Raw genomic sequence first — 12147 nt, 5'->3', positions numbered from 1 at the left:
TCCATTATTTTCAATCATTGTTTCAGAGTTTACAATTTTACATTATCATGGTAATCTATGTTCAAAGAATATTTTACTACTTCACAAGTAACCTAAGAATTTTACAATAATATACTCCCCCTTCCCCCACATCCTATTGACATTTTTCTGTTTTATTTCTACATATGTTATAAACCCTGCAATATATTGCTAACATTTTAGGCTTAATCAGTGAAATTGTCTTTTTTTAATGTTTAAAAACAGAGCCTCTTATATTTACCCACACTTTTACCATTTCTGCCTTATTCACTTTCCACCTGGTATTATTTTCCTTCTTCTGAAAAACTTCTTTTAATAATTCTTGCAGTGCAGGTCTGATGGTAATAAATCCCCTCAGCTTTTTTTAGTCTCAAAAAAAATCTTTATTTCATCTTTATCTTTAAAGGATCATTTTGCTAGGTGTAGAATTCCAGGTTGCAGTGTTTTCCCCCCAACCATTTTAGATATGTCATTTCATTGTCTTCTAAAATATGTTGTTTCTAGCAAGAAGTCAATTTTCACTCCTATTTTTGTTCCTCTGTATACACAGTGTCTTTTTTTTTTTCCTGGCTGCTTTAAAGATTTTCTATTTATTTACTCTGGCTTGTCATAAGTAAAATTTCTCCTAGCCCTATGTGAGCTCTGAAAATTGTTCAGCTTCCAGCTTCCGGCAACCTAGTCGTTCTTTACCTGGAATAGGTTTCACGCTATTCAACCATAGCTTAGTATTCAACCACAGACTTAAGGGGACACTAATCAGATTTCTGAAGCTCTTTCTCTGTGCAGTTCCTACTCTCTGGTTCTCTGTCTTGCAAATTCTGACTGCTTCAGTCTTCTTGAACTCTAATATTTTATTCTCAGTGGACTGTCATGCTCTCTAAACTAAGTTTAAATCTGAAATGACTGAACAAAGCACCAAGTGTCTGAGAAAACCTGGAACTGACTAGATTAACTTTTCTGCCATCAAGTAAAATGGAGGTTCAATTCTCACTTATAGAATATTAGAGAAAATTGCATTTCCCATTTACATCTTGTGGTCTGAAAATATATTGTCTCCTACATATATGAAGGGAAACACTTGAAGATGGTAAACATGGGTTGGGGGGCAGACTGGGTGGAAAGTAATTATTATCTTCTTAATATTCAAGTTTTTTCATTAGTAGAATGGTGGGGGAGGGGACACCTGGAAGATTTCAAAGGCTATTCGTGTTTTAATACTCATGCTATTTATGAACTTCTTAGGCCATAAACTGTCCTTGACAGAGTCTCCTTCTGTGGAAAAGTGTTGTGTATCAGGGAGTGGAAGGTCTCACTCTGGTTCCTGAGGCCTCATTTCTCTCAGATCACAGGTCCCATTGACTCACTGCTGCTTCCAGCAGGGGAGATTTGGAACTGCAGGAAGAGCCTGATGTGTTTGAAGGGTGGGGCAGCTTGGCATTTCCTAGAGCTCTTTCTAGATTGAATCAAGCCTGTGGCTTTGTCAAGAGAGGATAGATCCTTGTGTAGCTGAACCTGACCAGCTCACCAGCTCTACCTTATTTCTTTCCTTTAAAACTTTTATTAATTTATTTAGAGAATTTTAATTTCTGCTTTGCTAGGAGAGGTGAGCTGTCCTTTGGACAGAGTCTACATCTCCCCTAGATTCTCCTATTGCTAGGTTTTTGACCCAGACCAGGTTGGCAGTGAACTCCAAGCTCCCAGCCTAGTAAGTCTGTTGGGAAAAGAGAGCCTCTTTCCCAGTAATTCCGGCAAAAATCTCAGGATTGAGCCTCATTGGTCTCTCTTGGGTCACATGACCACCCCTGAACCATTCACTGAGGCTGGGAGATGCAGGGCTCTGATTGGCCACCCTTGGCCGCTGGCAATCCCTATAGTCAGGGGTGAGGTTAATTCCAATCTAACCATTTGGACTGGGAGACAGACAGGGGGCTGCCTCAGGAAAAATGGTAGGGCTGTTCCCAAGAGAAGGGAGATGGGATGCTGGATAGGATATAATCAACAGATTTCTGCAATAAGATTTTCTCAACATTCCAGATCCAAGACTCTTCAAGGCAGGGCTGCCTGTGCTGCTTGCCCTCTATACATATTTCTCATTTTATTCTCACACCAACCCTGTGAGAGCAGTGTTGTTTGAGATAAGGAAACAGGTTCAGGGAGCTTAAGTACCTGGGGCAGAAGTGGGGCGGCCCTGTGTTTGAACTTCCTGCCTGTGGAAGGCGGGACCTCAGGCTGCCCATGTCACCTGGACCCCTTTATTGTCTTAGACCTGCCTCCCCTCTGCATACAGTCCTGACACCAAGGAAACTGTTCCTGTTTCAGAAAAGACAGGAAAAATTGGCAATGGCCATGAGCTGAGAAGACATGATAAAATATTTCTTGTTTTCTCAAGTTTACATAGACCAAATTTTCACTGTTGCTATGGGGTAGAGAGATGAAAATAAATCTGTGTAATTTATTTTTTCTATGCGTCAAGTATATTTCCGCTTGCTTAGCACATGTACACACACACAGACGCACGCACACACATACAGACGCACACACACATGCCACACATATAGACTTTAATAAAATACTTAAACCCCTTTAATGCTCTCTGTGGAAGGAATAAATATGTACTGTACTTTCAACTTCTGTTCTTTGAAATACCATATGGTCTGCACTGTGAGCTTAAAATACTCTGGTGAGCGGATGCTTTCATGCAGCAGATAGCCAGGTGGAGCTTTCCCCGCCAATCTCACAAGGTTAATTAATCCTTTAAAATACAGTGTGGAGGGGTCCCTGCGTCAGGAACAGGCGCTGTCAGAGGGAGGCGGCCCACTGGCCTGCACGGGGCTGAGAAGAGAGTACAAAGGCAGCGGGCAAGGTGGGCTGGGCTGCTGCCCGATGGTGCCTTTGATGAGCAAGCTCAGTCACTCAGATCCTCACAGTTTGTGTCCTGCATAATCAGGGATAACAGGCTGATGGTCTGCATGAATAACTAAGTTTGTCATTGTGGTTAATTTTCCCTCAAAAAGAGCCCCCCCCATCTCTCTGACCCACTACATATTTATAAAGGGCAGGTATACAAGACAGAGGAGGCTGGATGGCCTGGCACCCCAGTGATGGGGGAGGGGTGGCTGCGCCCAGAACCCTGGGAGTCAGACTCATGCCAGGGATGGCGCTGCAGGAAAGTGCAGAGCTCTGTGGAGTGGGGAGGAGAGGAGATGCTGGGGGTCAGGGGAAGCCTGGTTTGCCTGGTTTGGGTTGCTTCTTCCCTGCTCTGAGCCTCAGTTTTCCATCCATACAAGGAGCATGTGGGCCACTTGACGCAGGCATCGGAGACTGTCATTTCCAAATGAGCTTACAAGTAGAGTCAGAGGAGGGCGAGCGAGACTCTGACATCCGTCCAACACCCATAGTGCTTTGCGAGCAAATATTTTTTAGATACATTCTTCAGTTTTCATTGCATTGCATGTATTTTGGTGTTAAAAAGTATTAGATTGTTCACTGTAAATATTTTAAATAGGCTATGACTCTTGAAACCTCATTGTGGTATTTCTTTTTCTAAATTTGTTTATTTTTTTAATTTAATTTTTTAATTTTATATTGGGGTATAGCTGATTTACAATGCCATGTTTGTTTCAGGTGTACAGCACAGTGGTTCAGTTATACATTTACATATATCTCTTCTTTTTAGATTCTTTTCCCATGGCATTTCTTTCTGACTCTTCAAAGAATGTCCTTGGCAGCCTCTGAGTGGTCTGGCTTCCACTCTTTCCATACCTTCAAAGGAGCCCAGGTAGATGTTAGAAGGGGTGAGGAGGGGCTCAAGGACCCTCTGTGCTTCCCTGGCAGCCCTCTTAGGCCTGTACGTGGCAGTTCCTCCAGTCTGGGGTCCCTACGTTTTTCAGTCCACATAGCAGAGGGATCCAAAGATGTAGAGGGAAGCTAAATGGGGCAGCTGAGTGGCCACTTAGCTGCCCCTGCCTGGGACTGCCCTCCCCCACCCCCATCCCTGCATCCATGCTCAAGACAAGTGGACTTCCTGGAGGAGTTGACACCTTAGGTAAAACCTGAAAGGCTGTAAACGATTCAAGGCAGAGGGAACAGAATATGCCAAGATCCAGAGAACACAGACCCTGGTGCTCCCAGGAACTGACAGAAGACTGGTGTGGCTGGAACATAGAATATTGGGATGGGGTCTGGGGAGTCAAGATGATGCTTGACACTGGTAAGGGTAGCAGGGTCAGGGCAGTCAGAGTGAAGTGTCTGGACTTTATCTTGAGGGCAGTGAGGAATTCCCCAGCCCACTCAAACCATCAGATTTGTCCTTCGGAAAGATCACCAAGGCTGCAGCTGCCTGAGACCTCGTTATACCTCCCCTCTCTTCACCCAGGGCATTGACACATCTGAGCCTCCCACCCTGCCTGGGTGGGGAAGAGCTGCACACCTCCAACCCCAAGGATAACTAGGAGCTGGTCTGCCTTGCAGTCCCTGAAAGATGGGCCAGAAAAGGCTGTCTTCAGGATGCCCTCCCACCCTAGCTGATGGGGGTGGGTGCATCAGAGGGTCCTTGAGCACTAAACAAAGGGGAGCTGAAGGTCACCACATTTCATGCTGTGCCATTTGAAGGAAGCACTTTTCCCCTTTTGAGGCTGTCAAGGAGCTCCTAACCCCTGGGATAACAGCAGGTCAAGGGCAGGGGACATGGCCTGAAACCAAGGAAGTAATCTCTAATGGTGGAATTTGGGGCATCGGAACTATTTTTGGACAGAGGAGGTGTCAGATGTGTGTAGGTGTGTGTGAGCCCCGGAACTGGGCTCCTGCCTATTTCACGTCCCTAAAAGTTGGCCTTGGGACCCAACAGAAGAAAGACCCCGGCCTAAGTGAGCATGTCATTCTGAAATAGCAAAGCCCACTACAGCCTCAATCACTAATTAATGATGCTCCCCAAGTGTCTCTTGGAGGCCTTTCTCATGCAGGAGAGGGGAGGCCAAGGCTGCAGAGGTTCCATTCAGAGGGCTGTTGAATGGCTAATGGCTTTTAAGATATAATGTCCACTAAGTCACATCTGATTCCCTATTTAATGTTGAAATATTTAATTAATTAAATGTAGCAAGTATTTAAATACCATTACACTCTACTCTGCATAACTCAAAGTCAGCCAGCCTCCTCTCCAGGTTCGCCACCCCCTCATAATCGAGCCGTCATCCCCCTGCCTCGGGGGAAGGATACCCACTCCAGGATCCAGTTGTGAGACTCAGGTCACCCGTGCCCTGAACATGATTGTTTGATTAGACCTCAGGCTGGTTGTGTTGTAAACAGTCTTCCCACCTCCACCCAAGGAGTTCCGTTCCTCTCCTCTCCCCTGTTCTCCCCTCCTCCCCAAGCACAGGTGATTAAGACTGGCTCCTGGGCTCCCCACTGTGATAACAGATTCTGACCTTGGCCACAAGATAGATGAATGACCCAGGTTGACCCAATCAGAATCCTTCCCCAGGATTTTTCTAACTGGAGTTAGAGGAAAAAGATTTTTGTTCCCTCTGGCTATAGGGCTCTGAAGAAGTAAGCTGTGGACTGTCTAAGGCCATGTTCCCTGACATCCAGAGAAAGAATAATCTGACATGCAAAGAGAAAAGAGAAAGCCTAAGACAGTCTTGACAGAGTTCTGTTTACTAGAGCCAGCTGTCCTGAAGACTGAACCACCCTTGTTCTTTCTACAGCAGAATAGGTGGGTCAGTAAGTGACTCGCTTGTTTAAGCCAATTGAAATCAGTTTTCTGTCTCTTTTGTTGTAATCAGAACAGGCTTGACCAATACTAACTACCCCCTACCCCATTACCAACATATGGCTTGTGTGCAGATAAAATGACTTTACTAGTTCAACTGTAAATGATATTTGTTAATAGTGCATATAGCTGCCAGCAAAGTATGTTGGGTTTCCTTGAATATGTCCTGTGCTCTTGATAATGAAGGGAGGCATCTAGGCTTGAAAGGTGAGTCCCTCAGGCAACTGTTACTCCTGCTAATAAGATCAGCATGCTTCCAGAACGGCTGGATCCAGGGGCTCAAATAGTGTCATCAGCTCCCTCCCAGTCTGTGTCTCTGTCCATCTCTCTGCCTCTGTCTCTCTCCCCTGTGCATCCTATCATGTTGGTTTCATTCTCCAGCAATCTTTCTTCCTGTTGGAAGGAGCTCCAGGCTTACATTATCCTTACATAGAGAAGTCCCAGTGGAAGAGGGAATCTTTCTTCTGGATACAAACACAACATTTCTGGGCTTAGCTCTGATTGGATGGGCTTTGGTTATGTGCCCATTCCTGAACCAATCACTGAGGCCACGGTTAGAATACACTAATTGGTTCAGCTGAGGAATGCGCCGGCCCCAGAGTGGGGTATGGAGTCAGATGGACCCAGAGAGGGAGGGTGGGTCCCCAAGAAAAATGCAGTGCTGCTACCACAAAAAGAGTGAGTGGATATGGGTAGAAAAGAGGAACAGGAGGCTGCTAGACTAGGGTAACACGCTGCTTGGTGGCCTTCCTGCCCTGAGACCTTACCCTGCAGAGAATGCCCTCCAAGTGTGGGGGGTGGAGGCAAGACTGGTACAGGAGGAAGTAAGCATGAGCACATCACGCCCCACGGTTTGGAGAAATGTTGGGGTTTATCACCGCCTATTCCTTCCCCTGGTGGAGAGGAAGGATAGGTAGAGTATGAATTGAAGATGATGAGGAGGAGTTTCTGACAGAGCCAGCCTAACGCATTGAGAAAGCACCTACTGTATACCAGACACCTAGAGAGACTTGGGCCAGGTCTGGGGGCTATGCTGCTGGAGGACTGTTCAGCCACCTGACCAGGCCCAGAAGAGGGAGTGCTGGGTAGGGAAGGTTCTGAGTATGGGGATGTCACCCCCAAGAGAAGGTAAGGTGGGTATTCAGGTACCTAAAGCCAAAGAATTGGAGTCACTGATAACTGAAAATAAATAGGATAATTGAGAATAAATTATATTTATTATACTTAGTGTTTATTATTTGTCTCCCCTCATGCTTTAGTTATTTATTGGTACAACTACAGTATGAATTAGTGGCTTAAAGCAACAGCAATATATTATTTTAGTGACCACGTGGGTGACTGGGCTCAGTGAGCAGTTCTGTTCCAGGCGTTGTTGACTGGCATTGTTCAGATGCCAGCATTCAGCCTGGAGCTTGGCTGGAAGGGGAACGTCAAGATGGCATTGATTGTGTCTGGTGCCTCAGCTGGGGTGGCTGGAATGGCAAAGAGCTGGCTCAGCTCCTTTCTGGGCGGGATAGCTGGACTTTTATATTGTATTCTGGGCTCTAAGAGACCCAAATCAGAAGCTGCCAGTTCTCTTAATGGCTAGACCCAGAACTGGCACAGCCTCACTTCTGTTACATCCTGTTGTCAAAGCAAGTCCCATGGCCAGCCCACATTCAAGAAGGGAATTAGGGCTTCCCTGGTGGTGCAGTGGTTGAGAGTCTGCCTGCTGATGCAGGGGACGCGGGTTCGTGCCCCGGTCCGGGAAGATCCCACGTGCCGCGGAGAGGCTGGGCCCGTGAGCCATGGCCGCTGAGCCTGCACGTCCGGAGCCTGTGCTCCGCAACGGGAGAGGCCACGACAGTGAGAGACACGCGTATCGCAAAAAAACAAAAAAAAAAAAAAAGAAGGGAATTAGACTCCTCCTGATGGAAGGAGTGGCATATGCACGCAGGTACAGTGGAATCGTTGGCTGCCATCTTTGGAGACCATCTACCACATCCCAAACGTAGGAACAGTCCTGGTATAAAGTACTTGTTCAGCACATATCTGTTGACAGAATTGGACTCCAGCTGCCCATATTTAGTTTATACCCAGACCTGTTCCTAGATCACAAGAGAGGATTGGGGTGTGATGACCTTGCCTCCCAGCCTGTAGCATGACGGTCTGTGTGCACCTCTTCTCAAATACCTACAGGTTTTGGGGGTTTTTTTGCGGTATGCGAGCCTCTCACTGTCATGGCCTCTCCCGTTGCGGAGCACAGGCTCTGGACGCGCAGGCTCAGCGACCATGGCTCACCGGCCCAGCCGCTCCGCGGCATGTGGGATCTTCCCGGACCGGGGCACAAACCCGTGTCCCCTGCATAGGCAGGCGGACTCTCAACCACTGCGCCACCAGGGAAGCCCCATTTGTTTATTTATTGATGTCAGGCACTGTGCTAGGTGCTGGGACACAGAAAAGATATGACACAGTTGGTGACTTCTCTGACATGTAAACAGACAAGTAAACGTGACCAGTATATTAGAAGGGGGGCGAGCACATCACCCTCAAGATCTAGGTAAGAATGGTTCAAATGACCTTCTTAGGCCAGTGCTTCTGTTCCTGGCTGACCAGCAGAAACCTCCTGCATAGAGTTTCTAAATGCTGACGCTGAAGCCCCCGTTCCTAGAGATTTGATTCATTGGTCTGAAGTGCGGCCTGGGGTTTCATCTAAATTAGAAGATTCCCCAGGCAATTCTAATATGCCCCAGGCCCTCTGGTTCAGATTTCCAGCCTGGATTCCCGGTTGCCTCTTGGCTACACCGCAGCACACACTCAAAGGCAGGGCCCCGGGCTTCCCTGGTGGCACAGTGGTTGAGAATCTGCCTGCCAATGCAGGGGACACGGGTTCGAGCCCCGGTCCGGGAGGATCCCACGTGCCGTGGAGCAACTAGGCCTGTGAGCCACAACTACGGAGCCTGCGCGTCTGGAGCCTGTGCTCTGCAACAAGAGAGGCCACGATACTGAGAGGCCCGCGCATCGCGATGAAGAGTGGCCCCCGCTTGCCGCAACTAGAGAAAGCCCTCGCACAGAAATGAAGACCCAATACAGCCTAAATAAATAAATAAATAAATAATTTTTTTTTTTTTTAAAGGCAGGGCCCTGCCTGCCTTTCTCCTTAACTTCCTCTCCCAAGTACTGCCCCCTCGCTCCCCACCTTCGAAGCGCTGCAAGAGGCCAGCCTGCAGTGGAGCACAAGGGGGCAGGCTGACACAGCTGGCCCTCCCTGCCCTGAGTCTCTCCCAGCCCCCCTATTTGGGACCCTGGCAGTCTGTGTATCTTTGCTGGCCTCCAGAAACCTGGTGGGTGGGGTACCCGCGTGGCCTGGGAGGACACTGCCAGCACTCAGGGAAGGGTAACAATGTACCAGTTCACACAAAGCTGCCCACCAGGGCTGAAACTGCAGGGTGGGTTCGCCACTGCCCAGAGATGCCAGCAGCCTGCCCACCCCCTCCCCGCCAGGTGTCGTTAAAGAAAAAACCACGCATGACACTTGTTGAAGATGATAAGGCAGGTTTTATTCAAAGGGGACATCGAGATAGATGTAGGGACAACGGCAATGGGGTCTTGAACTGGAGGAGAGAGATTGGCTTCTACTCTGAATACAACGACAAAAAGTGGGAATTGATAGCCAAGGAGCAGGGTGAGGAGGTCAGTGGATGGAAAATTACTAAGCAAACATCAGGGGTGAGGGGGATTTGGGCTAAACTGACCTAACAGGATTCTTGCTGAAGGCAGGCCAGGGTGACCAGACATCACCTGGGGGATGGTGGGGGATGAAGAACCAGATTTCGAGGGTGATCAGATATCAAGCGTGGGGGGTTCTGGTTAAACTGACTTAGCAGGATTCTTGCTAAAATAGGACAATGCAGAGACAAACACCAAAGTCCAAAAGCCAAAGTCTAGTTGAAAAAGCATTCAGGGGAGCCTGAGTCGAGTTTGGTTGAGGAGACAATCTTTGTCAGTGTCCAGGGAGCCACCAGCCAGGCAGAGCCAGGAAAACAAGCACCCCCTTTGTGTGAAGGCAAGGACCTGAGAGAGGACATCCACACTGAGAAACCAGGGCAGCGGTCCCACTGAGGAGGAAAGAGAACATCAACAAAAAAAGTGAGAATCCTTAAAGAGATGAACTGGGGATGGCATGGCGGGTGGAGGAGGACTATCAGGAACAAAAAAAATAAGATGACTTCTGAGTTTAAACAGTCAACTTATGAGCTCAGATAAAGAGTGATCACTGCAGAGAAATAAGTCAGTTTCCTGGGAGTTCAAGTGGAAGAAAAGCTCATCTCAGTGCAAAACAGAAAAGAGATTTGGAAGACAAATCCAGGCAATCTAACATTCAAAGGAAAGGGGTTTCAGAAAAAGAAAAAAAAAATGAAGAACATATAAAGGGAAAACAATAATTGAACAATTAATTAAAGAACATTTTCTGAGCTGAAGAAAAGCCTTGATTAAAAGGGCTTGTAAAAAGAAAAAAGGGGGGGGGGTCTTGTAGAGTTCCAGGAAAGATTAATTAAAAAGACATATACTTAGACAGACCCTGGTATAATTCCTGAATGATAAACTTCCAGACAAAAAGGAGGGTTACTTACAAAGAAAAGGAAAATCAGGTTAGTATCAGCTTTCTTGTTGCCACCCTGCCACCCAATCACAACATTGGTTTCAAACTCTTGAGAGCAAGGACAATAACCCAAGAATCCCATATCCATTCAAGGTATGATTCACATATCAGGGCGATGACACGAGGCTTCAGAGCATACTACATGTCATACCACATCTGAGGAAGCTGCTGAAGAGATGGACTGGTGTACAGCAAGGAAAACCAAAAATGATGACCTGGAATTGAATTCAGAACGATCTCAGCAAATCCAGACATTGGAGGTGGGAGAGGAGTGGAGAACAGCGAGAGGAAGAAAGGAGGGGTGACTGAGGGCTTTCATCTCAGCAGGCCAGGAAAACCTTCTGATGGGAGGGCAAGTTGTTTGAATTTAATTTGTCTATGGGGCAGTTTAAAAAATTATGCCCAGGGCTTCCGTGGTGGTGCAGTGGTTGAGAGTCCGCCTGCCGATGCAGGGGACGCGGGTTCGTGCCCCGGTCCGGGAAGATCCCACATGCCGCGGAACAGCTGGGCCCGTGAGCCATGGCCGCTGAGCCTGCGCGTCTGGAGCCTGTGCTCCGCAACGGGAGAGGCCACAACCGTGAGAGGCCCGTGTACCGCAAAAAAAAAAAAAAAAAAAAAAAAAAAAATTATGCCCACAAATTATTCAATGATCTTCCCTTCAAGAGGTGGAGCTTAATTCCCCTTCCAGGGAGTGTGGGATGGACTTAGTGACTCACTTCTAACCAATAGCATATAACAGAGTGAGGGGTTGTGACTCTGAGACTAACCCATAAAAGATGCTGGGACTCCCTCCCTGACTCTCTCTGTTATGGGCAGCCCTATGGAGGCTGGTGTGACAAGGGACAGAAGCCAATAGCACCAGAAGTGAGCTTGGAAGAGGATCCTCCAGATGCAGTCGCACCTTGGCTGACACTTGATTACAGCTTCCTGAGAGACCATGAGCTAAGCTGCCCCTGGACTCCTGATCTTCAGAACTGTGAGATAATCAATGTTTGTTGTTTTAAGCTGCTAGGTTTTGTGGTAATTTGTTACACAGCCATAGATAACTAATACAATCTGTAAAGAAATACAGCTTTCTATGGTTACTAGGGATGGGAAGGGAACCATCAGAGAATTTCCAAATGAATAGTGGAAGCAATGATGAGGAAACTGAGCAAGCAACAAAGTGACAATAATGTAGTGAACACAAGAAAAATGAACAAAACAAGTAAATACATTATAAAATTGAAGAAAATAAAATAAGACCTCTAAATTACATGCTATTCAAAATTCAGTTCTTGATGGAGCAAAGGCTTCACATGCAATCTAAGGGAAACCTAGGCATACTTTACCAACCAAAACTACACACAAAAAAGATAATCATATTTCATTACATAAAATTATTTTGTCTAGGAAAAACTCTTAAGCAGACTTAATAGAAAAATAATAATTAAAAGGTTATATACAAAGAGATCTTTGTTTTAACAGAGGATCAAGCCCTTACTATACAAATGTATATAGTAAGTCCCTGTCTGACATTTTGTTTCACATAATGCTCTCAAAGTCCATCCATGTCACAAATGCACAAATGGCAGGATTTCCTTTCATATATATCACATTTTCTTTATTCATCCATTGCTGGACATGTTGCTTCCATATCTTGGCTATTTTAAATAATGCTACAATGGACATGGGGTACAGATATTTTTTTGAGTTAGTGTTTTCATTTTCTTTGGAAAAA

This window comes from Kogia breviceps, chromosome 18, assembly GCF_026419965.1.
Source record: "Kogia breviceps isolate mKogBre1 chromosome 18, mKogBre1 haplotype 1, whole genome shotgun sequence".
NCBI classification, from domain to species: domain Eukaryota; kingdom Metazoa; phylum Chordata; class Mammalia; order Artiodactyla; family Physeteridae; genus Kogia; species Kogia breviceps.
The sequence above is the reverse complement of the archived record's forward strand: the minus strand, read 5'-3'. Positions refer to the sequence as shown.